The 27,795-nt window shown below is 40.3% G+C and overlaps 1 long non-coding RNA gene across 1 annotated transcript in view; it reads left to right on the top strand.

Annotated features, from left to right (window-relative positions):
- The window catches only part of LOC145988749 (uncharacterized), a 239,519-nt gene that overhangs the window by 93,977 nt on the left and 117,747 nt on the right, over positions 1-27,795 (top strand). Inside the window, exon 2 of the long non-coding RNA XR_014441779.1 lies at positions 14,404-14,534. This is a non-coding gene — a long non-coding RNA (uncharacterized LOC145988749). The remainder of the gene's footprint in view (positions 1-14,403; positions 14,535-27,795) is intronic.

The raw sequence follows: 27,795 nt of genomic DNA, 5'->3' as shown, positions 1-27,795 counted from the left end.
AAACATTGTAGAAGAATAGTAATATAACAGCACGAATATTAGCTAATATCTAGCTTACGTGTAGTTAAGATCGCCAAAATTTGCATAAAAACAGCTGTCCTGGCAAGAAGTTTAATGTCAAAAAAGGTGATGAATTGAATATTTGCTGAATAACAAAAAAGGATGTTACATCCAGTTGACGAAAAATAAAGTTCCTGATTAATATTTTATGCTCATTATTATAAGTAGTAGTGTACATAAATCTTCATTGATACTGTCATTCAAAGCCGTATGATCGCAATAAAATCCTTGTTCGGCAGGAAAAAGTAACCCTCGATTATGCTAAACAAATATATTTTTTTGTTTAGCTAGAGCAAGGCCAGGAGGATGCAAGAAGCCGTTCCTGGAAAAGTGTATGTTGTACGAAGTGAAGAAACGTGACAAAACCACCACGTATGGAAGGCAAACCTGCATATATTTTATATCGCACATTTACAGAGCCGTGCCTTCTGAAGTTATAAAAATCCCAACTTCAATGATTCTTTTAGACATGCTATAGTTGAAAGAAATATGTTTAGATGCACCAAAAGTGCATCATTATCAGATTATGCATATAACGTGTTATTGGAATCAAAAAATTGTGTAAATGGATGCCTCCCCGATGGCGTTGTAATAACGTCGAGGTCTTGTAATCAAGGGTCCCCGCGTTCGATATCCAATGGAGGCACAAAGTGGATCGGATCGCACTTTAAACTGTAGGTAGGTTCGCGATTTAGCCTATTTGTGAATCAAGTGGACTTAAATAAACAATATCAACGTTAAGAATATTAGAATCCACTAATTCACCCGCACCTAAGCCAAATTGCACATATCCCTTTTCATCCTCGTTCATAGACTTCCTGCAATACTCTTGTGCATGTGGGTTGCATCCCACCAGGTGCGAGAAATGTGAAGTTATTCTTTCCCTGTACTGCGTTATTTCTTTTCATAACAGTAAGGCTAAATTCTCGTTTTATCTGAACTTTTAAAAAATGTGCAAAAAACGTCTCTATCTTTAAACAACCACCCTTTCTCATGCATGTGCAAAATAATCCCACTCTGTCTCAGAAAACCTCTTCCTACGATCAAATGAAGGAAACTACTCTCAAGTCTCAACAATTATAATTTTTTGCTTAAATTTCCTTAAATTTATACAAACAGTAGCACATATCACGTCCTTTGATGCAACACTGTCAACAGCTAATGTTACTTTCCTCATCCTAATAAATTTACTTACAACCAGTGACGGTGCCAGGGAAATGTGACGGGGGGGGGGGCGGAAGGGGGGCAACAAAATATTGTAAGGGGGCAGTCACATTAAAACGCCCGAAAACACTACACACACATATATATATATATATACATATATAATAATACTTATAATAATAATAATAATTATTATTATTATTATATTCATGTATGGTGTTTTGTGTTTGTCTTTTATTTAGAGTGGACGTTTACTGCCTAAATTTACTTCTTGATTACGAGTTTATCTCCACATGATTCGTTTTAATAAAGACATTAATTCTTTTTTATTGGTAAGTTGCGTTGTCTCTAGTGGCCTATTTCAGTATTGGAAGACATTCATAATTTTATAATTCATCGTCTTTCTTGAGATGAAACTACTGATATAAATATTTAAGTTATAAGATGATAATATAAATGACGAAAAAATGCTTCTAAGAGTTTAATTTTCTTGCAAAATAAACGTGACGTTGGAAGAAATGAATCTTCTTGAGTATTAGAAACAATGTGAGGCACTTCTCCTGTAGGAGAATTCTGCTGTATGTGCTTTGGAGAACACATTGCCCACCTTTGGTACGTCCAGGACTTGACATTTCTTCTCAATGGCAAGAACAGCCAAATGAGGCAGTTTGCATCCAGCATCCTGTTTCGAGCAAGCCTTTTCAAAGATTTTAAGGACAACCATCTTCGTAATGCTGAAGAGTTTTGGGCAAAATTTGTGTTTCACCTTTCAGGGAAATGTTATCACAGGTTAAAAAAATCAGACAAAGGTTACAGTTATCTCATAATTTAAGAAATATTCTGACCCTGGCATTACTTACTCTTACTCTACCACTCCAACGTATGTCTGTGCTACACAATTACAGGCACCAATGGAGTTCGTGGGAAGTTGTTCTGCGATTTTGACATGTACGAGAAAGAGCGAACCTGCATCCAATGATTGAAGAGTGGCAAATGCTAATAAACGTTCTTTTACCTGCCCGCGGTATGTTTTGAATCGAATTTTAAGTGTAATTTGCATTTTAAGGTTCACGTTCAATACATTTCCAAATAATATCCCCTCATTAACTTCAAGAGTATCGAAGAAATTCACTTTGTTAAGGTTTCCTCAGACTCATCATCTCGAAATTCAAGTCCCTGAATAGTAAGAAACCGCGATGAATCCACAACAACTGACATGTAGTGACGGGTTTTCTTCGATCACCTTTGGTCCTGGGTTCGATACCCAGTGGAGGCACTTTAAACTATTAGTCCAATCCCGATTGGCTTTTCTGTGCATAAAGTGGACTTAAAACACCAAATCAACCAACCAACCAAATCTTGAATCAACTTTGAATGTCTTTTAATAATTAGCGTTGTCACTAACGACCCCGATTAGAATAATTTGCGCGTACTACAGATGATGTCTTGTGGTCCTGAAAATATTCGTGATGTTTTAAAACCATCCACATTCACACTTTTCCCCAGTTCTTAAGACTGGATAAAACTTAGGTTAATTTGGGCTATTGCAGGACATAAATGAATGAGAAATCACCTATGCCCGGGTCGGCGCTCGATTTTGATTTGATTTAGTTTATTTTACTTCTCGTTTTGTGCCTCTTGGCTAATTTGCGAGGATGGGGATGAGTGATGAAATGATGAAATTGATGAATGGACATTCATAAACAACCAAGCCCGACCGGGATTCGAACCCGGGACCCTTGGCGTCGCAGCGCGATGTGCTAACCACTCGGCCACAGGGTCGGGCAGGGTCGGTGCTCGAATCTTGAACGAAAGTCACATACTCATAGCTCTATATATATACTAAACAAATTAATATTTGTTAATCAAGTTGGTATTATAAGCAGGAAAGTGATATCATGCAGAATACACCACTTTGAAAAGGTGAAAATCGTCATACTCTTATAAATGAACTCTCTTATTATTTGATATTTAATTAACTTCAGTTGGAGGGCCGGGGGGGGGGGCAAAGTGTCTGACATGGGGCGTCCCCCTGCCTCCTCTGGCGTCGTCACTGCTTCCAACCCTCTAATAACTTCGCTGCCGATAGCCTCACCTTCGAAATGGAAGCTTGTGTGTCGGCGAATAATAACTTGTGTTCACTGTCCCGCTTTCATTCAAAGTCTGCCGTTTTCCTTTTCAGCTTTTCCTGCAAAACTTCCTGTCAGCAAGCAAACCAAATTACAGAATTTTTATTGTCCCTCCCTTGCATCAACTTTCATTCCTACTTTAGGCCTGGATTTATGGCACGTACCCGCTACTGCAGGTCAACCTCGCCCTATGTTTGGTGTTTGCCCCCTGAAGCAACTGTGTCCATTGTTCAAAGCGAAACCTGTGTCAGTGGGGAACGGCGAAAAATAGTCTCGGAATACACCCTGGTCGTAAACAAGCTCCCGCCACTCTGACATTGCTGTCAGCTTTCCTCTGAAGTTCGATAAAAACAACTTTGTGAAATGTGTTTAGAACGAGTGAAAATGTAGACAGTAGATACTACATGTATTTTGCTCATAAACGTGAAGGCTAAATTTACAGAATAAAAAGAACAGCAAAACATTCCTTCATCTGATTTACAGAAAGGCTAATCGGGACTGGACCCACAGTTTAAAGTGGGATTCAAATCACTATGTTCCTTCACCGGGTATCGAACCCGGCACGCCTTGATTACAAGGTGACGACGCTACCACTGTACCATCGGGGAGTCCCCATAGAACAAAGTTTCCTTCTACGACGATTATACAGAACTTAGTGCATTCCTTCATTTGAAATCTATTCTATATCAGGCTCAGTATTTCGTTATTACAATCCAAGGAATAGTATTCTCCTTAAATAAGAAATACATAAATAAAAAAAAGCATTGGAAATAATCTTCAAACGGACGTAAAAAAATCGAATCCAACCACCTGTAGAATGCCTGAGGGAAACAACATGAATTTTCTCAACAAAGACATATCCGAAATTTCCATAACATTCTAATAATTTCGCAACCCGTGCAAATAATCATGTGGTAAAATCTTGTCGTGGTTCCCTGTAAACACTAAAATCACCACATTACTTCTTTCCATATTTCCCGTATTTTCTCCTCCTCTTTAGCTCTCAGCTGTTCGGAGTGGGATAATGCAAGATTATTTGTCCCTAATTATCTCCTTCTCTTAGTCTTCTTAATATCTTGGACTCCTTAATAACTTTCCCAACAACTCCTTATCAATTTGTACTGCCATGTTTCCCACAATGTTTTTCCTACTTCCTAATAACATTCACTTCTGTACACCCTCTGATGTAAAAATTAAATAATAATAATAAACCCTATCCGTCGGTCGGTTTATCTTTCCAACCTATAGAGCTGAGACTATTTTTACAAGATAAACCTCGGACGCAGACATTCCACGATCTTTTGGCCCCTCCTTCCACCTTCTCTACCTGCCCTTTTACTTGATGTTATTCAGAATTGTATTAGTATCTGGAGTACTATCGTTACATAAAGTTATTAACCTGGAATAAATTGAAAAACAAAAATGGGGAGTAATTCTGTGTTTCGAAAGAGTATTGAAAATAAGTTTAAGTATTCATTCATTCCTCTCTCTAGAATAGTCTTCTTTTGACTTAATACACGTTTATCAACGTTTCTAATTGAGATACTTTATTCCAAGCAAACAAGTATTTGCAACTGATTAAATATTTTGCTTTTATTTTTTCGAGACATTCGAGACGGGACGAGACTTTTCAAAAGCCGTCCCGTCCCGTCTCGTGTCTCGTCTCGAAAACGAGACGAGAAAGGCATTCCGTCTCGTTCCGTCTCGAATTTCAAAAGGCTTGTCCCGTCTCGTGTTTCGTCTCGAAAACGAGACGAGACACGAGACGAGACGGGACATGTCCCGTCCCGTGAGCAACACTATTTATAATATTCAAAATGTTTGATTGTCATTAAGAACCTAAGATCAGACAGAAATTTACTGTTTTAATTGGTTGATTTGCTTTATTTTACTTCGCTTCTTGTGCCATTTTTGGCTAAGGTGAGTGATGATATGCTGAAATTGGTGAATCGACACTCGCAAACCCAGGCCAGGATTCGAACCCGGGACCTCCGTCAAGGGGGCAGTTATTTGTTGATCAGTAAATAAGCATGGCTACATGTATTTTCAATACGAAGCTACAAAAATAATTTAAAGACACATGTCTAAAGACACATGTCGAATTGGTCAGATATGTGCGGTAAGTTTTCAGGGAGTTTTATGAACGGTTGTTGAAGAATAAATCTGCTCTCAAGAGGAATGGTTCTTCTAATAAACACTTCTGGCATTCCACAACTTCAGCGTAGGACTAACATCAAAGGTTGATCAAAAGGGACCAGCAACACTATGTAAGTCATCCGAGATTGTGATAATGAATAACTTTTGAAAACGACGGGAGATGATATTTCATTTGTTGTTTACGATATATCATTTATGTAATACATCAGTAAATAATAGTAATAATACGTTAATAATAGGGATGTGCCGAAGCCGATTACAGATGTATGAAAATCGGCAGAAATTGACATATTGGCATCGGTATCGGAATCGGCAAAAATCCGATATTTAAACCGGTACAGATTATACTAGAGTTTTACCTTCTAACAAGTTTTATATTCTGGTTTTTTAAGATTTATTGAAAATCTTGTTATGATTCGTCATTATTGTAGAGTTTTTGTAATAAAATTATTGCAAGCTCTCATTCAGAGGATCAACCTTACTATAAATCGGAAATAAAACAGTACATTGCTATTGTATTGGAAATTCAAAAATGAGTATTCAAACCTGAAGCAATTGCTGAGGAAAATACTTGGGCATACCTGCTGCATCAGTGTTCAGTGATTGAGTGTTCAGTGTTGCTGAACAGTTTTGCGATAAGAGAAGAAGTAGGTTACTTCCTAAAGTGCTTCCAAATCTCGTATTTCTGAAGTTGAATCTGGCAGAACAGGAATTCATTTTCCATTTCAAAGCTTGTGTACTAATGTTAAATCTCTAGGTTCACATAACCTTTTGTAGATGCAAATGTACATTCGCATCTCTTGAGAATATATATGTATATACATATGATATGCAATAGAAATGTACATAGCAAATTTATTTTTGTCATGCAGAAAATAACATCTCATTTCTGTTTAATAATCTTATGTATCGGAATCGGTTAAATATCGGCATCGGTATCGGTTCCAAAAATTATCGGTGAGTACATCGGCATCGGTAAATTTTCAGCTTCGTCACATCCCTAGTTAATAAGAACAGTAATTTTATAATTAGATCTAATCAATTTTTCAGGAGGGAGGGGAATAAAACTGACCTCATTGGGATGTCCCGTTTTGGGGTCAAAATATTATGATCACCATATTTGTGAGTATAATTTCACCCCCGATCATCACTCAGCATTGGGATAATCCACAAGTGACGGGAAAACGATAACAAAATACAAATACAGTAATTTCGTTTCATGAGGAAATATATATTTCCCAAATAATCGAATAATTTATTGTTGCTTCTGAAACTTTGGTAATTACTGGTGATTTTCACTAATCTAGTGGAAGTCGTTTCAATGGCATTGGCAACACTGATGACAGTCTTGACCTAGGGCGGTTATAGTCACGGCGAGTTTTGTAACGTCAGCTTTCAGGCACATACCCATCATGCTTTGCCCGAGTTTGTTTTACGATCGAAAATTGTTGCTTGGAAGGGCCTGTTTATGATTTTTTTGTTTTGTTTCGTCTCCATAACTGCGTTGGCGGGAAAATAAATGTAAAAAAAAAAAAAACAGTATTTACGCGCTAGAGCCAAGAAACAAATCACGGATTCTACATACCTTTGCTGACAGATGATTACGTTCAGCAGAACATGGGAGTATTAGAGTAACAGTGTCGAAACAAATCCTTGTTCATTTTTTTGTTTTGTTTTGGTTTCATAGCAGAAATTTAATATTGGGTATGCCTTGGTTTTGCATGCATGTATGTTTCATAAATCAAATCTGACTTTGCCTTTCTTGTGTCATTGCTTGTGCGCATGCGCCAGTGAATGTTCACAAGATGGTGAGAATTACAGCCTCTCTTTTCTGGCCCAAATTCCAACCTTTCCCACTGAAACACCGTATAAGTGGAAATATGGTAACATGACCCTCAGTACCAGGGCCGAGTTTAAAATGTCGCTGCCCTACACACAGAAAAATATTGTTTTTTCTGTGTAGGCCAGTTAAAAGATGCCGCCTCCCCTATGGACGTCGTTAGTGGTGGCGGTTAAGGGGGGCGCGTTCCCTCCAATAGCAAGAAAATTGTATTACGCACATTTAATACGTAGGGTATATTCATCATATCCCCACCCCCTAAATAAAAAGAGATTGTACTAAGGTATTCGCCTTCTATACAGCGTTTGGTAGAACCTGTCCCGCTTCCCGCGCTAGGGAGCGCTCGACAGTTTCGGTGCCAATGAGAAACGAGGAAAAAATCGTCTGCGGGGCAGCGAGGAGCGAATGGAAGCCAGAAGAGAGGCGCTTACGTAGACGCTGTTGCGACGTTGCGTATCTTAATTGGCTGCCTGGCTTTGACTTTCCCCAACACCGAGAAAATTCAGGGAGCAACTAGCGCGGGAACCGGGACAGGTTCTACCAAACGCGGTATAATCAAGGGGTCCTGAATTCGAGCCACGGTTGAGGCACCCAGTGGATCGGATTCCACTTTAAACTGTAGGGCCAGTCCCGATTGCAGGTTCAGACCTATGAGTACATATAGTGGACTTTAAAAAAAATCTTTGAAGTTAGAGAAAAGGAAGAGAACGTTTATTTCTAAAGATTTTAAATGCATATTTTGTATTCTGTGAACAAAGGGAAGTTGTCCATGCCAATGTTCCTTCTCCTGCTATTAGTTATCAGCTTCAAAAACGACTAACACACATGAATATGTTTTCAGCAAATTTGGCAGAGGAAACTGGATTCCTTTCACGGTTATAAAGGCGAAAGTGGCGAAGGAAAATATATAAAATACCTCACTGGAAGAATGATAAGATGGAATATATGTAATGCAAGATAAAGTTAATGTGGTTTAGAATTTTAATTGAAGGTCTTCATTAGAACATTTAGTTTCAAAGAGAAAGAGTGTGTTCGTGATATAATCTTTTGAATGGATATAAAATGGTTATGAAGTAATCATGAATATGAGATTCCCGTAAAGAGGAAAACTATTGAGAATGGCTCAAAAAATGACGTGAAAAGAATGAGATTGCTGTCAGAAAAATAGGCGATGTGGAGATATATGAACATGATACAATGAAGATGGAGTTTGAAGAATATATTTTTCATTCAAAGTACATCAAAGTTTTTCAGCTGGAGGAGGAGATTTTTGCAACAGTCTTTTAATTGAAAGACTTTTCTTATTAGAATATACCGGGTGTCCGAATTGAAACCCCCTAATTTCAAATACCTATATTAAACATAATATACAGGCAAGAACAGTGTGGTAGGCGGTACATGCTAGCTTAGCTGCGGAAATTTTAAATAGGTAATGAATGGTAAGGAATCGTTTATTTTGTATCGTTCCAGGTGGTGAAAAGTGAAACATATCTTGATATGTTAAACAATTTTGTGTTCCCTCAGATAACACACCGACACCGAAACCTACTTTTCCAGCATAATGGAGCGTGTCGTTTGCGCCGAGGCTTCTTATCGGTTCATTTCCGCCGTGACATATGTCAAGACCATCCTTGGCTGGTTTTCCCACAATCCAGAGTGTCATCACCGCCGCGAGCACGTGTGTTTGTGGGAACATGGTGCATAGTGCATAAAGTGGACTTAAAACATAAAATCAAACGTGTGTTTATGACGATGCACAGCTGTGTTTATATTGAAATGTTAAACCTATCCAGAGAGTCAAATATGACTTTTCTTTACTTATTTCAAAAGACGTTACACAGGATTACTTTTATCAATTTTATTCCACAACAGAAAATACATAAATCAGCATCAGCCTATTAACTATTAATCATTTATCGTTAATCGTAAAAAAAAAACATTGTAAATACAGTATTGATAAAAATATTGAAAGCATTCTACAAGTACTACGTAAATGTACACTTTGGAAGCAACATAAATGTGCCAGTCTATTACACTTAATTATTATACACTACATAAAATTGACAGAAACATTATAAATACAGTGCAATGTTTTGCAAACACTATATACGTAATAGCTACGTATATATAAACACAATATTTCGATACACTTGCACAACAACAATACAAACGTTATTTGAATTCTTGTAAGTATGCAAATGCTCGAAGGCATTCCACGCGTTGTTTCTATGATTTTCATATTCTCAGCCATCTTGTCGTCTCTCTCAAGTCTCAGTTTTACATAAATACTAATTTCCCAATGTATATCCCTCATATATACTTTCACCTTACATGTATTTACCAATCACCTTCCTTTTCAATCGAAGATAAACACAGCTGGAGCTGGGCAACGTCCTAAACACACATGCGTGCGGCGGTAATGACACTCCGGATTGTGGGAAAACCCACCAAGGAAGGTCTTGACATATGTCGCGGCGGAAATGAACCGATAAGAAGCCTCGGCGCAAATGACTCGGCGCAAGCGACACGGACTCAATGCAGCACCTCCACACTGGCATTTGGCAGTCCGGAACATATTGAATCAGGAATTCCCACAAAAATGGATTGGAAGAGATGGTCCAATTCCTTGGCCACCCCTGTCGCCTGACATTACTCCCCTGGATTTCTTCCTGTGGGGGTATATTAAGGACATGGTCTATGCAACAAAACTGACAACTGTGGAACAGCTTCGTGAGAGAATTCGCGGTGCAATTGAGACAGTTACTCCACAGATGCTGCAGGCAACCTGTAGAGAAATTGAGAATCACCTCTAAATTCTCCGTGCTAGTCGTGGGGCACACTTAGAAATTTACTGATTGCACAGACAAAACTTCATACCTATGTGTATTCATTGTTGAATAAATCTTTTGAATGCATTAAATACGTGCGGTACTGCAGTCGGTTAATATTAGGGCGTTTCAATTCGGACACTCGGTATATTATTTTCTCTTTGCATAATTCGTAAAGAGCGAGGAAAATCTTGTTGTACAAAGTTTTTTCAATATTGATGTCCTTTTGTCTTGTTACTGGTTATTAAGGCCATGTAAAGAAAATTGTTAATACAGCCTTCTTTATTCAATATCAAGTAATTATTGCAACAAACTTCCCAGACTGAGTACAGTGGCACAATTACAGTCCAGACTGTATATTCTTTGAATCACTCCATATACCTTCACCATACACATTACCATATACAAGTTTAAATATGCAACGAAAGAGTGTCCGTGAGTGACAATTTTCATTGCAGTGCCATCCAGTATTCAACTTTTGACGCATACTGCCACCTGTTAACAAAACTGAAACTTCTGAGTAGGAATTATTTCATGGAGTTCACAGCCGAATGCGCCCGCCCTCAATTTTTTAACACACAAGAAACATCATCAACCGAATGATATCAGGAGGCCCACATGCTCCTTTGTTCTATTATTTTTCGCAACTTGCCCATGCCTTACATTTATGCAACTATCTGCACACGGTCAGTTGTGTTCCTGACTTAATTACCTTCTCACTGGTGGGTATTGCCAAACGTTGAAAAACTCATATTTCCTGCGATGTGGAAATATTGTGTATATAATTCTGACACCTCTGCAACTTCCATGAAAAGTACTGAAGTAATTGAAAATATAGTTGTAATATTTGCCTAAGTCCAATCAATTAGTAATTCGCTTCCATCTGGACCAGTTTGAAACGTGGCACTGCGCCGCAAGCGCAACACAGATGTCTGAAACTTGTACCTCGCACGCATCAGTCAAGTGCGTGTTGTGTCTGCTAGCAGGGTGATCACATTGTGCAAAGTCTAATGCCGCCGAGAGTGAATCTATTCTGGGAAGGCTGCATTGTAGCACTTACCGATGCAAAGTTTAGTTATTCTCAGTAGCATAGTCAAACAGTACGAGCGGATTTCGTGTGGGAAGATCCACAGTGAAGGCCATAGTGCGATGATATGCAGGGCTGAATCGACGACAAAGCCCCGTATGAAACTGACCTCTGCGAAACTAAGGACACTGAATTAGCCAATTGACTGCTTCTGAGAATCCTCCGACACAGTGTCCTACGACCAAATGGTTCCATGGTCGCAATGAATTATCAAACGTGCCAAACGAACTGCAGGAACCTGTAACGTGCGTCACCTGGTGGGAGATCGGTGCAAGTTTGTGGTTACCTTAGACGAAGCGTGGATATATCTAACTCGCTGTGGAAAGTTCGCAACATCGATGCAAAAGGACGAAACAATTTCGTTCTTCAGTGAGATGAAAGTTTTCCGAAAAGTTTTATGATTGTGGCTGGCTTTTGTTGCAGGAGGAAATTAAAGATACGTCGCGTGAAAAAAAAAAGGTGAAAACCTATTATCATGAACTTGTGTTGACTGACATTTACAAGAAGACCCAGATTTTTCGCCTCCAGTTGTTGGAGTTTCAAAGGGGGAAAAGCGGTGTTGCTACACGCCTGATTTTTGTGCAGTCATACGTGTCACCTCTTCTCTTCCTGTCAACATGCTCCCTTCGCTCGCATTTCAGGGAGAAGCAGGGAATCGGTGACCCATTCGCTTGCTACGCAACAGCAACCATACTTCGCCGTGCTTGACCTTGTCGATGGTGTTTCGAAAACGACTCGAAACGAAAATTTTGACAACGCAGAATACCACGAGAATGTTCCCCCACCACGGCAACTGGACCAATCCGATTGGTTCAGCGGTTTATGTGACCCTCCTTGGCTTTAGACGGGAAAGAATTTAGACAGAAATATAAATTTGCAGTTAATTCTTTGGCCGAACAGGCTTTACGTCTACAGACGGATAGAAGCCGGGATCGGGATTCGTGCAATTTCCGTACGATGTCCTGGTGAAGAGTAAAGATGCCAGTCCGGTAGACTACTGTGCAATTGGACTTCTGAAGCGCCACCTTTCATCACGTAAGACACAGCCTGACGAAAGCTTACCAGCAAGAATGGGACAAGATACTCGTGTTACAAAGAAGTCTTCTCCACTGGAAACTGCGATGTCGGCCAATAGTCCAGAGCGCTGGTCTTCACATCGAACACAACTGGTGATGGAAGGCAGGATTGTCATATGTGTGTGAAGGTGAACACATTAAATCGCCCTTTTAGAAGGGGATGAACATCTGTATTGCAAGAGTAAAATGTACTTCCCTTTCCTAAATCTTCTGGTAGTTAATCACTACACCACGAAGGCAGGTTAGAGTTATATTTTCAACCTTGTATCAACGACTGTGGCAGTGAAATTCATCCGCGGAAAATAAGCTTCCTGCCAAAAAAAAGTAGTTCCTTCCACGGAAAAGTAAATCAAAGTACCTGCAGCTTCCATTCCCACACGCGACACTTCTCCCCCCATTTATCCCCCCTTTCCAATTACCCCCTCCCGTCACCCCCCAACCTTTCTACTCGTTAGTGACGGATTACTCCCGGACGTGACGTGTGTAAGGAATCCTGGGTAAGCTGTGTTCCGGTCGATTGTATCCCCCGTCTCCATTCCTCTTCCAAGGGCTTCTTCCCTCCTCTGCTTCCGTAAACATGTTGATTCCTTCACACTTAGCGTTCTTCACCGGGGTTCCTTGCATTTTTCTTGTTTTGCTCACACGGCATGTCATAATTCAATAATGTAGTGAATGCAGGGTGTTCCAAAAGTAAGCTGGAGAGATTTTCAGATTCTATCCAACTTGGTGTGGATTAACGGTCTCCTTTTCTATGAAGCGGTCCACGGCTGTGAGGCTCCAGTTTGTTAAACTTTCTAGTCTAGTTATTTGACTATCTTGTAGGGAGCAGGAATGTTAAGTAATCTCCCTTACATCATTCTCACCCAACGGGTCGCTAAGTGCCTGGGCTTACCCTCCCGGAGAATGATACTTGTTCGAGGCTTGTAATTAGGCGCCGGCAAAGGGGTACCATACCATATATCTTTCTAAACCAATAATCATCTCACTAGTAATTATAATAATGGTTACATGAAAGAAAATTTATTAAAGCAAGAGTTGGGGAGGGGACTAACGTAACGCAAGTAACTCGTCACTTTTCGGCAATTGGGTTAGTAACTGGTTTCTTTTTCGAGACTTGCTTTAGTAGCACTTTATTTTTTGGTACTTGCTTTAGTAACGCTTTACTTTTCCGGTACTGGTGTAGTAACGCGTTACTTTTTGGTACTTTCGTTAGAAACTCGTTACTTTTCGCAACTTGCGTTAGTAACTCGTTACTTTTTTGTTACTTGTGTTAGCAACTCTTTACTTTTTGATATTTGTGTTAGCAACTCTTTACTTTCGGTTGCGAGTTCGAAAGTTGACCACTTAACGCACTTACAAACACCTGAGAAATTAATTACGTGGTAGTTTCTTGTATGAATATATACATTCTTGAATATCTTATTGTTGTTTACTCATTTAACAGTTCAGTTGACCAACAGGCATACGCTAGATATAGAGTTCCAACGATTAACAATATAGGCTACTGTATACCAGCACGAAAAGTAATATGAAAAAAATATCTCAATATAGGTGACAATGGTGGTCATTTTATATCATCACAAAGAAACGAACTTGTTGAGTTTCAATTTGTTTAAACGATATCTCATTAGCTTAATTAAATAATAACCCTCTTAAATTATCTCATTTCTTCTTTGCACTTCGTGTGTCTTTAAATGAAAACTGTGTAACAGCCTTTGGTGTTGTGTATATATTTCATATTACAAAGTGCTAATTCGATTGTTACATGAAATGTTTCGGTGTAAAAATTGCTCTAACACTTTTGGAAGCATTTACGTAGCAATTATGTTAGCAAAAATGCTAAAAAAATCTTCCGCCTGAAGGGGATCTTATATCAGTCCCAAAGCCAAATGTTAACTTTGTAGAAGGATGTTTCTAAACAGTTTATTATTTTCAGCTACAACAAAGTTATATTAAATAATTGATTAGCAGACTATTGTATTTAAGAAAAAAACTTAAGTGTAAGTGTCTTGAGGGAAATGCCGCTTTCAGTCTAATATAGTGTACTTTTTCTTTCGCCCAGTAGTAACACATTCTACGAGATGGCAGCACGTGTGAACAATCTTCCCAAAGGATGTCCTGGGATCGAGAACATTTGACTGCTGTTGTCAAGAAGGGAAATTGATTCAACCATTTCCAGAAGATTCAGGAAAGGTAAGTCCATTACATATTTTCAATATTTCTAATTGATTGGATAACAGACAAATATGAGTTCCATTATTTCAATTACTGCCGTGCTTTTCGTGGCATAAATGCATAGAAATACTCGAGCACGCGCATCGCAAGATATATAAGACTTTTTAAATCAATCTTAACATTTTACAGTTTTCCATGCAATATCCACTATTGAGAAGGCAATGATAGCCTGGAGCGTAACCGACCGTGTGCACGTTTGAATAGAGCGTGTTGCATAAGATTCAGGCTTGGGCAAGTCCTTGAATAGGCATATAGGAGCACGATACCACTGTGAACTCTTTGAAATAATTCCCACTCATAAGTTTCAGGTTTGTCAATACTTGGCAGTAGCTGCAAAGAGTTGAGTACAGAAGTGCATTGGAATGAAAATTGTCATTCACGAATACTCTTTCTGTACAAAAATTAACTTTTATATGATGATGTGTATAGAAAAAGACAAAAATGATTCAAAGAACACGAAAGTCCCGACATAATTTCGGCCTAAGATAACCTTAAAAGATATTCACATCTGCTTGCTTTCACTTCATGAATTTTTGAGCTGTTTACCTTCTATACACAAGAATGATCGGAATCCAATGCATCTGCACGACAACTAACAAACAACCTCGCAGGGAAACAGAACAACACGGTATTCTTGCCAATGGACTCGTCGTATCAGAGAAAGGGAACAGAACCGCATTGATATGTGATGTTGCCTAATATTTCGTTTTACTGCGGCTATCAATGCCATTGGAAGTGTGAATATTACAGGTGAACATGTAAATATTTCAAAGCAAAATCTACGGAAAGCGATTTTACACAAATAATCTCTGCATTTGTCACCATGTAGGGCCTCCCCGATGGCGCAGTGGTAGCGTCGTCGCCTTGTAATCAAGGTGCCCCGGGTTCGATACCCGGTGGAAGCACATAGTGGTTCGGGTCCCACTTTAAACTGTAGGTTCAGTCCAGATTAGCTTACTGTGCATAAAGTGGACTTAAAACACCAAATCAACCTAACCCATTTGCCACCATGTAGAATTAGCGCTAATGTGATGCGGTGAACGGTAAAATGTAACCTCCGGATTTCTCTCATGGAAATTCCACACGCCGCTCCTGTACGTTTCGGGGAGCGAGGCGCACTGTAGTTGGCGAAAAACCATTTGATTTCAAAGGAAGCAGACAACGGAAATTTTCTTCTCGGCTGTGGTAGCCGAAATAGTGTGCGACAATCTTTATTTGTGCATATCAAGATGGGGAAGGCTGTCTGGCTATAGATAGTTATTGGTGTTGTTTAATGTGCACCAACTTATGTTTTTAGATTATTTTAATGAACATTTCTTACATTTTTGTATGACTAATACTTCAAAACCCAAGACACTAACGAGATTGGAATTTAGATATCGAGACGAAACTGAGGCCGATGCTCTCTCATTCACGAGACGAGAAAAATTCCATAGGAGTTCACATCCCACTTGAAAACTGTAGGCCCAGTCCCGATTGGCATATCTGAACATAAAGTTTTAAACTGGTAGGCTTCCATCTTTGGCAGAATATGCCAAAAAAATAGGACTTTTTTTTGTATGCGGACGATACGGCATTTCGCCATGGTAAAAGATATTTCCCCTCCGCTTTCCCAGTCAGGCCGGACCTAACAGACTAATAAGAATACAGAACGTCCATTCTTTACAGAAGAGTGGAGAGAATAACAAGCTACAAACAAGGACCGAGATGGACAGCAAAATGTCCCTTCGACTCATTATTTTGTTGCATATCTCCTTCTGCCTCCCTACCCTCTTTATTACTATTCAATATTCCTGCTCCAGTAATTTTTGTTGATATCACTTTGCTAAGCAACGACAAACGAATTGACTTTCTACCTAGGTAAAAAAAAAATGAAGAAGAGGGAGATAGACGAAGAAGAAAAGGGCATAATCCCCCTCTTCATAGCGGCTAGTTCATCGTGGTTTTAAAATAACAAGATCTCCCTAACAAGGGCGTGTGTATACATACGCCGTGTAACGAACGCATGCATGTAGGGCCCGATTGCCCTCTCCTTGTTTCGGATCTCGTTAGTTTTTTCTTCTTCCTCTTTTCGTTTCGGAATCGTACGTCGCTTTTCTGCGCATCGTGACCTTCAGCGGTGTACAGGAAGGTTATGAAGATCGACGATTTTTACTAGAGTAAGGTCCCTTGCATAGATTTCCGCTTTCTTCACTCACTTTACGGAGGTGTTGTAGTTGAAGTCCTGATTCGAACGCCACTTTACTTCGTAGAAAGTTCCGAAAGTTCAGTTCCCTCTGTTACAGGAGTAAACATCCATCCGTGGAGCACAGTATATCCTCCCCTCAAATCTTTCCCACCAATAGCGTCCGTTTTAGGATCTGACAGCTCTTGACATGTCCACGTGGAGTAAATGAGATGTTGCCATTTCAGTTTCTAAATATTTCTTAACGTGAGGTTGCGGTTGCGTTATGTTTGCTAGTTTGTGCTATTGTGTTGTGCTATTTTTTTTAATATAATGTGGAGACCTTGGTAGTATAACGTTGCAGTGAATGAATGGATGTCTAAACACTGCAGGCAAAAAAGTGTCAACAGAGCTTTCCAGAAAGAAAAAAGAACAGATAAAGGCTCGAATGCAGATACGCGTCCGTTCGACGATACCGAACTGTTGTTCGAATCAGGACTTCAATTATACATGTAAAGACTTCCCCCCCACGTGTATTAAGGTTAGTCTGGACACTTGGCCTGCGCCAACGAAGCAGTTTTCGAAATTTACTCTCATTTCGAAAAACGGCTATGATATTCAAATTTCAGAAGAAAAAAAATACATCTGCTTAGAATTCTTTCTGGAGCATTCACTTGACTCTTTTTGTAGTTTGCTTTCATTACTTAGATATTCACAATGGTTCAATAGGATTACGTAGCCCGAAACTATTGTGAATATCTAGACAACAGCGAAAGCAAACCACAAGAAGATTCCAGAAGGAATTTTAAGCAAATTTAATTTATCAGAATTTGAAATATCGTATCTGTTTTTCGAAAGAAAAGGAAATTTTGGAAACTGCTTCACTGGCGCAAATCCATGTCCACCTCCAGAGCGATGTTCAATCTGAGTGATATTTTGGGAAAGTAGCGCGCCTTCATTTTCCGAGACTACGCATGCGCGAACTGGGAACACATGTCTCCCTATACTCTGTCTCTGGAATCTGTGGAGCAAGGCCGCGCATAACGGAAGAGAAGGGAAGAAAGCGAGTTGTCGGCTTTTGCAAACGGCTGGTAGCTTCACTCGCTTCCCTTCTCGTTAGTTCACTGGTCGACCCCTCGGAGTCACCACTTGCACAGGGACTTGTTTTCGTTCGCTCGCTCCAGAGATTCCCTGGACAGAGTATAGTTCCCACCAGAGGACAGTAATGGTGGAGTTGGTGCCTGTAATAGCAGCAAGAATCCACGAGCTTACCCGTGGGGAAATTTGTGTGGTGAAGCACATTGGGAGGCGTTGTTACTTGGCTGTGTCCAGTGGTGTACCCAGGAGCCGTTGTTGGAGAATATTGAGTGTTGTGCTTTGATGGCGTAACTTTGGGAACAGGTGAACTTACCCAGGGTGTGTGGGAGAATTCCCCTTCTGGAAATATTATTTAAGTAATACCTCAAGTAGGGAATCTTCTACGATTCATTCTCCGATAGTTTTTTGTCACCAGTCTCAGGTGTGCTGTGAAGAAACTTAGTGCAAGTTGGTTTACTTCACCATTAACGATTGATTGATTGATTTAATTTATTTTACTTCGCGTTTTGTGCCTCTTGGCTAATTTGCGAAGATGGGGATGAGTGATGAAATGATGAAGTTGATGAATGGACATTCACAAACAACCAAGCCCGACCGGGATTCGAACCCGGGATCCTTGGCGTCGCAGCGCGATGTTCTAACCACTCGGCCACAGCATCGGGCCATTAACGATTCCATCACGATATTTAACAATTGAAGACAACAACGACTGTGATCTTACCCTGTGCTTTTGTAAAACTAAGGCAAGAAAACTATTCTCCTGACCAGTAAACACTTCGCTTTTAGTGTAAATCCTTTTACAACTTCTTTTCCAAACTGGAATCTGAACACTTAGTGGCCAAATTATAGATCAATTAATGAAATTAAAATACGAATGCGTGAAAGAGACAAGCATTATTGTTCCCTTTGGTGCCGATTTAAGAATGAAATTAGTAACATTTGCAGTTTATTACTAACCACTAACAGTAAACCACTTGTCACAAAAGTTGTCTCGAATTCTTCTCTGTGGATGCTCATGAAAATGAGCACTATAGTAATATCATTACTTTGTAAGAAAGAAGGATAGTTATTAAATATAAAATATTTAAACACTACTTAATCGTATTCTTAGTGTTTTTCAAATAGATCGTAAGGGGAAATTTGCAACAAATATTACCATTTTTTTTCTTTTTGGAAATTGCATGTTTTGAGTCATTTCACATGTTTTCTCCATACTGTGCTACATACAGGGTGTTTCTGTGACCGTGTTACAGACTTGCAGGGATGAAGAAAGGGAACAAAGTGAGATAGGGTCCGGAAATGCCTCAGTCAAAAGTTAGAAGTCAAAACCTTCGATGGGCAGGTAAGCACGCACAACGCGGAGGGGAACCATAAAAGAAAGGGGAAAGAATCCACCGCACATGCCCTGGAGAAGACGTAACGTCAAACTCGACGTGTGTAGTCTAGAAACACGAGTGTCGCGGCTGCAATCAGTGCAATGGAATATACGGTAGAGGAACTGGCTGATAATGGTGTTTGTTTATGTATGGAAGAGCAAATGGGAACTGTAGGGAAGGAAAAAGGTTGTCTTGGATAACGTATCCACGGCGCAGACATCCAGCGCACATAGGGTTACCAGACACATACATGTAAAAAAAAAAAAGAGGACTGAGCATGGTGAAAAAGGAGGACAAAGTCATAAAAAAGCGGACACAGCAAAAAATGGTAACTCATTTGCCATTACTCATAATTTAATCAATATATAAAAGAACCCTACCAAGATTTGCTCGCATATAATTCTGATGATTTTTTAATAATTTCCTCTTACCTTTAAGCAACGAAAGCAATCTCCTAATCTACATAGTATTCCCTGACATTCGCTACGAGACTCGGCGGCAAGCGGCCAGACATCAGCGCTTGTCTTTCCCGGTGAACGGGTACGCGACAGTCGCTTATATTAAACCTCGTAAAAAAGTTGAGAGTAACAGGGCCAGCTCTGAATAAAAGTGGAGAGAAAAGAGGGGAAATAAAGTATACAAAGACAATCCGCACACCATCCGTGTGTTAAAAGAGAGTATTGTACGAGAAATCGGGAGAATTACAGTAGACGAACTTGCACGTGTAAATGCCAATTTCCTTCGGAGATGCCAGGAATGTGTTGCAGCAGAGGGACATCATTTTCAACACCTTCTGTAGTCAAGGTTAGTACCCAATATGAAAACTGTAATTTTAATAGCCGACTCTAGCGACTGTCGCGGATCCCGTTCACCGGGAAAGACAAGCGCTGCTACCGGGCCGCTTGCCGCCGAGTCTCGTAGCGAATGTCAGGGAATGCTCTGTATTATTTAACACATGACAATCATAACTAAGAATATCTATAGTTTGAAGCACAGAATTTTACTCTATATACAATCTTGGATATTAGAATGCAATATCACCATAAGTGAATGCAAATGTAACAAGTAAGCTTCGCTTTAACTTATTTTCCAAAAACAGAATTGCAACCAATGATAAATGGTTATGGAAATGATAAAAACTTCCCGACGCTGTGGAAATCTGGAATATTACGTCATTCCCCCCCCCCCCCCATTCTGAAATAAAAGCTAACAATTTCCGAGAAGTGTCAAGACACTTACAATGCAGAAAACGTCAAGAATAAAACATTTTTTAAAACGACCATTTGGAAGTTCCGAACTGCTCGGGATCCCGAAATATCTGGAAATCATTTCCGGAAGTCCGGATCGGGACGGGAAATTTTCTTTACCGATTACGGCACCGACTTTTCTGGATCCCGCACATTCCTACTAATGACTCAGTCGGGAAAGTGATCATGTTCTGCTCCATGCTAGGTGAGCATTACTCTAATATACGAGGCGCATCCAGAAAGTAAGTTTCCCTATTAAAAAAAAAAAACCAACACAGTTTCAGGAAACCATTTATTGGCAACAGGTACAGCAAAGGTTCAGCTATTTTTCAACATAGCAACCACCAGAATTGAGACACTTGGCGTATCGTGGTATCAACTTTTGGATCCCACTGTCGTAGAACTCTGCCGCCTGTGAATAGAACCAGCGTGTGACAGACGTCTTCAGCTCTTCGTCGTTGCCAAAACGCTCACCGGAGGACAGGAATTTCTTGAGGTGCAAGAAAACGTGAAAATCGCTGGGAGCAAGATCAGGACTGTGAGGTGGATGATCAAACAACTCCCAGCCAAATTCCGTCAAAACAGCTGCTGTGCGCCGAGCCGTATGTGGACGAGCATTGTCATGGAGGAGCACAACACCTGCAGTAAGCATGCCACGCCTCTTGTTTTGAATGGCACGTCGCAATTTCCTTAGTGTTTCACAGTAATGGTCAGCGTTCACCGTTTCACCTCTGGGGAGGAAGTCAATGAGCAAAATGCCCTTCCTGTCCCAAAACACGGTGCACATCACTTTCTGTACCGACAGCGTCTGTTTGAATTTCTTCTTGACCGGAGATCCACTATGCCGCCAATGCATTGACTGCTGCTTGGTTTCCGGAGTGAAGTGCGAAATCCACGTCTCATCTCCCGTGACGATCCTGTCGAGGAAATCATCGCCGCCATCATGGTACCGTTGCAGGTATGTCAGTGCAGCTCCTGAACGTTTCATTTTGTGTTCGGGTGTCAGGTTTTTCGGCACCCACCTGGCACACAATTTTTTGAACAGCAGGCGTTGCGTGACAATCTCATGCAACACGGATCGCGATATCTGCGGAAAAAGGCTACTCAACCCCGTAATCGTGAAGCGACGGTTCTCTACGATGCGCTGCCGCACCAGCTCAACCAGATCATCAGTGATGAGGGACGGACGCCCACTGCGCTCTTCATCATGCACACTTTGACGACCTTCCGAAAACTGCCGACACCAGCGACGCACCATCTGCTTACTCATAATGTTCGGCCCATAGACCTCACAGAGCTGACGATGAATGTCAATTGGCGCAATGCTTTGCGCATTCAGGAACTTTATCACTGACCGAACCTCGCATGCGGTGGGAGAAGGAATACGAGCTTCCATTTCGGACCACTGCTTCCTCGCTACTGGCATGCGGCGGGAGAAGGAATACGAGCTTCCACTTCGGACCACTGCTGCCTCGCTACTGGCGCCGGGAGGGATCTGTCCGCCGAACATATGATTGATGCATATTAGCTCTGCTGCGCATGCGCAATTTACACGGCTCATTATGTTTACTTTCACGGGAAAAAAATAGGGAAACTTACTTTCTGGATGCGCCTCGTATTACGCGCCCCAAGTGATACGAACATCATTATGTGTGGAAGTATTCTCTATGCAGAACATTTGCTACGGTTTATGCTATACTCTTTCTAAAAAGATAGGACATTTAGCGATTTCTAAAAAATCCGCCCGGACGCCGGACACCTAAAAAGGAGGACATGTCCTGATAAAAGAGGACGTCTGGTCACTCTAAGCACACACCATATTTCCCAGACTTTTCCAACGATTACGGGAAACGGGGCAAGTGCGACCTCAATTCCACGAGGACAAAGAACTGCAAGGACGCCCGACCTTGAAGAAGCAGTGCTGGATCTGGTGGAAGGACAACCATCCATTAGTACACGGGCTGTGGCACGTGAAATTGGTGTGGTCCTATCTCATTTTGTTGCGTTTGTTCCCTTCAATCATCTCTGCAAGTCTGTAACACTGTCACAGAAACACCCTGTATATGTATGTCGAGAGTGAAAGTTATTTAGTTACACACAAAAGAAAGGACCGAGCTCAAGTGCACAGCAAATGTGCCAAGTTAGAAATTAGTGAACGTCTTTGGGAACTGCTCGGTCTGTCTGTCGAATGCACCCGCTGTCTTATTGAGTCATTCCATGCGAAATCAACACAGCTTCCAACCTGACCATCTCCGATTTTCATGAAATTTGGGGAGTTAAAACTATGCATGGAACTTAGTAACTATGAAAATTTTTAGTTTCGTGCGTCTTGTAATTGTTAAATTATTCAAGGTCAAAGTTAGCAGAAATTGCCCTTTTTGAGCCCGCTTAGCTATACTAAATGTGCTGTAACTCCGCCACTATTTTGCCTAGGAAGCTCAAATAAAGCTTATTGTACACAGAATTGAACAATCTTTCCAGTGATATATAACAAGCCCACCTTTCGATAAAAATATAATTTTGTCACGTGACCTTGCCCTTTGACCTTGAATATCTCAAAACATGTCATCACCAAAAATCGTGAAAAAAATATATTTGGTCCCTCATGCCATACTATAAAAAATATCAAAAAATCATTCTGGGACTGCAATTTGATCAGAAGATATAAAATAATATGTGTAACTATGTGACTGATAAAAGCCTCATTACATGAACTATGACGAGTCAAAAGTCCTTTAACACCCCCTACAAAATGTAAAGGAGTTTTTTCCGGTCATGAAAGAAATAGGTTAGGCACAGGGAGATCCCTAGCTGTGTGTGTCAAGCGCAGGTCCGGCATATTTTTGACCGCCATATTGAATTCAACGCAAAAATTTCAAAGGAAAGGGGGTGATGTGATATATCAAATCAGGTTAGAATTTCACGAGAAATGAAGCAGCGAAGGTTTTTCCAACTTATTTTTAGGCAGCAAAACGTTATACGCATATCTGTCACTTACGATATATGCACATTATAGTGTTGTCAATATTCCTGTGAGCACACTCGTTGACGTCTCTCGCACTCACATAGAACATTTGGCAATGTAGCAGGTGCAACATCATCGCAAGCAGCAACTATGCCTTCTCTCAGATGGTCAATATCAGGGACTTGGCCTCTCCGATGGCGCAGTGGTAGTGTCGTCGCCTTGTAATCAAGGGGTCCCAGGTTCGATACCTGGTGGAGGCACAAGTGGTTCGGATCCCACTTTAAACTGTAGGTCCAGTCCAGATTAGCCTTACTGTGCATAAAGTGGACTTTAAACACCAAATCAATCAATCAATATCAGGGACTTTTAGTGCATGCACCATTCTCTTCAAATGTTTCTGAAGGTAAAAGTCCTCCTAAGATGTTAGATCTGGAGAATGTGCAGGCCTTTTAATAGATCCCCGTCTGCCCATCAATCTACCTAGAAATTTACCATGAAGAAATTGCCAAAATGTTCACATAGTGTGGTCACACACTGTCCTGTTTCAAAACTCTGGAAAAGTGCCATATCCCGTAAGCAAGGATGAAAAACCTGTTCACATTCAAGAAGCCCTCAACATTTAAGGTTCCGTTGTTGAATATGGACCAACCATTCACGTTCTCCATACACTATACCACATCATTAGCTTACCAGCAACAACCATTCGGCTGGAATCTGTCTACTGTAGATTATCAAATCACAGGTATTGCATATAATTTTTATTAACTTTAACGTTAAAATTAGCCTCGTCACTGAAGAATTTTTCATTCCAAAGGAAGTGTAACGTAATCGTTTGAGATACTTTTCCCAATATTCTCTTCACTAATCAAGTATTTGGTGAATGTTGCTGATTAAAATCATATGGAATGGTGCGTATACTTCTTTCTCTCCCAAGATGTCAGCGTGATCTCGACGAGTTCCTAACACGTTAGGAGCATTCTTAATACTTTGTTTTTAACACCTCAAAAAGGAGAAAATGGTTACAAGCATGCAGTAATAACTTTTTGCTGGTTAAAGATACTTTGGATAAAACTTCGCCGTTTCATTTCTCTTGAAGTTTTAGCCTGATTTGTATATCACTTCACACCCTTTCCTTTGAAATTTTTGCGTTGAATTCAATATGGCGGTCATCAATGTGCCGGACTTGCGCTTGACACACACAGCTTGGGATCTCCCTGTGCCTAACCTATTTCTTTCATGACCAGGATAACTCCTTTACATTTTGAAGGGTGTGTTAAAGGACTTTTGACTCGTCATAGTTCATGTAATGAGGCTTTTATCAGTCACATAGTTACACATACTATTTTGTATCTTCTGATCCCATTGCAGTCCCAGAATGAGTTTTTGATATGTTTTATAGTATGGAATGAGGGACCAAATATATTTTTTTCACGATTTATGGTGATGACATGTTTTGAGATATTCAAGGTCAAAGGGCAAGGTCACGTGACAAAATTATATTTTTATCGAAAGGTGTACTTGTTATATATCACTGGAAAGCTTGTTCAATTCCCTGTACAATAAGCTTTATTTGAGCTTCCTAGGCAAAATAGTGGCGGAGTTACAGCACATTTAGTATAGCTAAGCGGGCTCAAAAAGGGCAATTTCTGCAAACTTTGACCTTGAATAATTTAACAATTACAAGACGCACGAGACTAAAAATTTTCATAATTACTAAGTTCTATGCATAGTTTCAACTCCACAAATTTCATGAAAATCGGAGATGGTCAGGTAAAAAATTGCACATATCTGTGTTGATTTGGCATGGAATGACTCTATTGCCAAAAGTTCTGAGTTTACTCACCATAAGTGGCGACATGGTGACGGTTTTTTTTTTGATTACCCAACAATTTTTTAATAAGAAGGAAAATTATTCTTACACACTAGATTAGAAATCATTGATTGATTCAGTTAATTTTACTTCCCTTTTCTGACCCTTTTGGCTAATCGCGAAGATCGGAATGAGTTATATGATGACATTGATGAAGAGACACTCACAAAGAACACCTATGCCCAGGCCGGGATTCGAACCCGCGACTCCTGCCTTCGTAGCAAGACGTGCTAACCACTTCGCCACGGAGGCCGGCTAGATTGGAAATTAGTACAGAATACCACTGGATGACAAAGTGGGAAAGTTTAGACCAATTTCGATTACGTTCCGAAAAATAATTTATATAAGTTAATTGCTGCAGAAAAATCATTACTTCTTCAAGATGAAAAGAAATGAAAACTAATTGGGCTTTTTTATTCGCCTTCTCCCTCCTGTCTTATTTAACCTTCTCTTATCGACGTTGACTTTTTTCACAGCTCTCTCGCCATTTCAGTCACTCCTTATCCCCTCTTACTCCATCTTGGTCAAACAAATTCTTTCCTTCCTCAAGATAAAGAAAGTAGTAGGAAAAAAAGGTGGAGAAAGTCAAAAAAACGTAACGGAATCAACTTAAACTGGAAGAGCAAGGGTTAGAAATAGGGTAAATGGTTGCATTGGGGGGCCGAGAGGGGTGAAAGAGGTGAATAAGACAACCCCTCTTCCCGCTTCCGAGATCCAGAGTGTTTCTTTCTTTCCGGCGGAGCCTGCTCGTAGTACTCCAGTTTGCCGAAAGTGGCGCGTCAGTCGCTCATTACTTAACCTCATCTGAAGCCATGGCCAATTATCCCCCTCTTAGCCAGAACAAATTGTTCTCCAGACGTAAGTGGGGTGAGAAAACAAGAGAAAAGGGGATAAAGAGAGAGAGAGAGAGAGAGAAGGGGGGGGGGGGAAAAGAGAGGGAAAATATGATTTTGTTAATTTACCCATCAGGCCACGGGAGACTCCTTATTGTGTTTTCCACCGGCCGAGCAAGATAAATAAGATTTCTCTCTTGTGGGACGTGATGATTCTGCGAAATAAAGACCTTCCTGGGAGGCAGGATCTAGATTCAACTCGAATTGCTTCCGCGGGATGGTGGAAGAGCGATTTCTCCTGGATCCTAACGCCATTCCTCTTCTCCGAAGAGGGCGTAAATTAACTCGAGAAGGATGTAAGTCAGTAAGTACGCCTCTGGAAATAGAGATGCTTCGTTAGTCAATTTTATGTTATTATGTGCAACCATCTTGAATTCTTGCATATATGCAATAAATGTAGCAGACGGCAGAAAAATAAACAAATTGCCCAGTCTGAATTTTAAGAAAGAATGCAATTTATTGCACATGTACTCAAAAAAACTAATCGGAACTCATGACGAAATGGTTACATAAAGTACTCCAGTTACCAGATGCCGAACGCTTCCTTTATTAACTTAGCTGAATTCAAGTTAATCCGTGTAATATGTCTTTATTTTTTTCATTGTGAATATACAGGGTTGCGCACATTATTTCTACTCATGTTATTTGGTGACCCTGTGCGAACATATGTGCGCATGCGCAGGAATCTCTCTTACTAACAGTGATGCCAACCCTAGCATGATTATGCTAAACCTAGCATAATTTGCAAACTTGCTTCTCTTGGAAGGGGGTGGGGGAGAGAAATTCACTTGAAATAACGATCCTCTTCATCTTTTTTTTTATTCTCCCCAGTTTAACTCGCGAGGAACATTTCACGGCAAGAAATCTGTAGAAAGTTCTGGAGCACAGATAAAACAAATGTTCCGCTTTGTAGTCGACGAATCATCTAAAACTTTCCCTAGTTCAATGTTGAACTCATCTCGAAAAATAGATGCATAACTTAATATTACAATCATCCGAAAAATAATTATAATAATAAATTAATATTAATAGTTATCATCGATAGTAATAATTTATTATTATATAGATCCTAGCACAATTTATTATCGCGCTAAGACGCCAGGGATCCCGGGTTCGAATTCTGGCCTAGGCATGGATGATTGTGAGTGTCCATTCATCAATTTCATCACCAAAGTGTCCCAAATGCGAAGTAAAATACTCAATCAATTTATCATCATTTAGCATAATTTCACAGATCAAACAGCGCTTTTTCTTATCGGGAGGTTGGCAACGCTGCTTGCTAAGGCAACTGCAAGGTTCGCAGTCAGAGTGCCATGGAACGTTGGCCGATTCAGACGTGAACGCATTGCGTGCGTTCGTCCGAAAAGGTTCCATTCAGGAGACTCACTGGGCACTGCGACCAATGAAGATCGCCGTGCCTGAGCATGATGAGATGCCTCAGACAATGGACAGCCAATGGCAATGTGTAAAAATGGAAGTATTTAGGTTCTGAATTCTCTGGTGTTTTGATACTTCTCGGTGCTGTGCCCGCTTCCATCTTTGGATGAAACCTGTTCGAATGAACTCGTGCACTGTCTGAATCGGCCAACGTTCCATGTTCGGACAG

Source organism: Lepisma saccharinum, chromosome 1 (assembly GCF_977018435.1).
Source record: "Lepisma saccharinum chromosome 1, izLepSacc3.1, whole genome shotgun sequence".
In the NCBI taxonomy this organism is placed as follows: domain Eukaryota; kingdom Metazoa; phylum Arthropoda; class Insecta; order Zygentoma; family Lepismatidae; genus Lepisma; species Lepisma saccharinum.
Note: the sequence above shows the minus strand (reverse complement) of the source record. Positions and strands in the feature narration are given on the sequence as shown.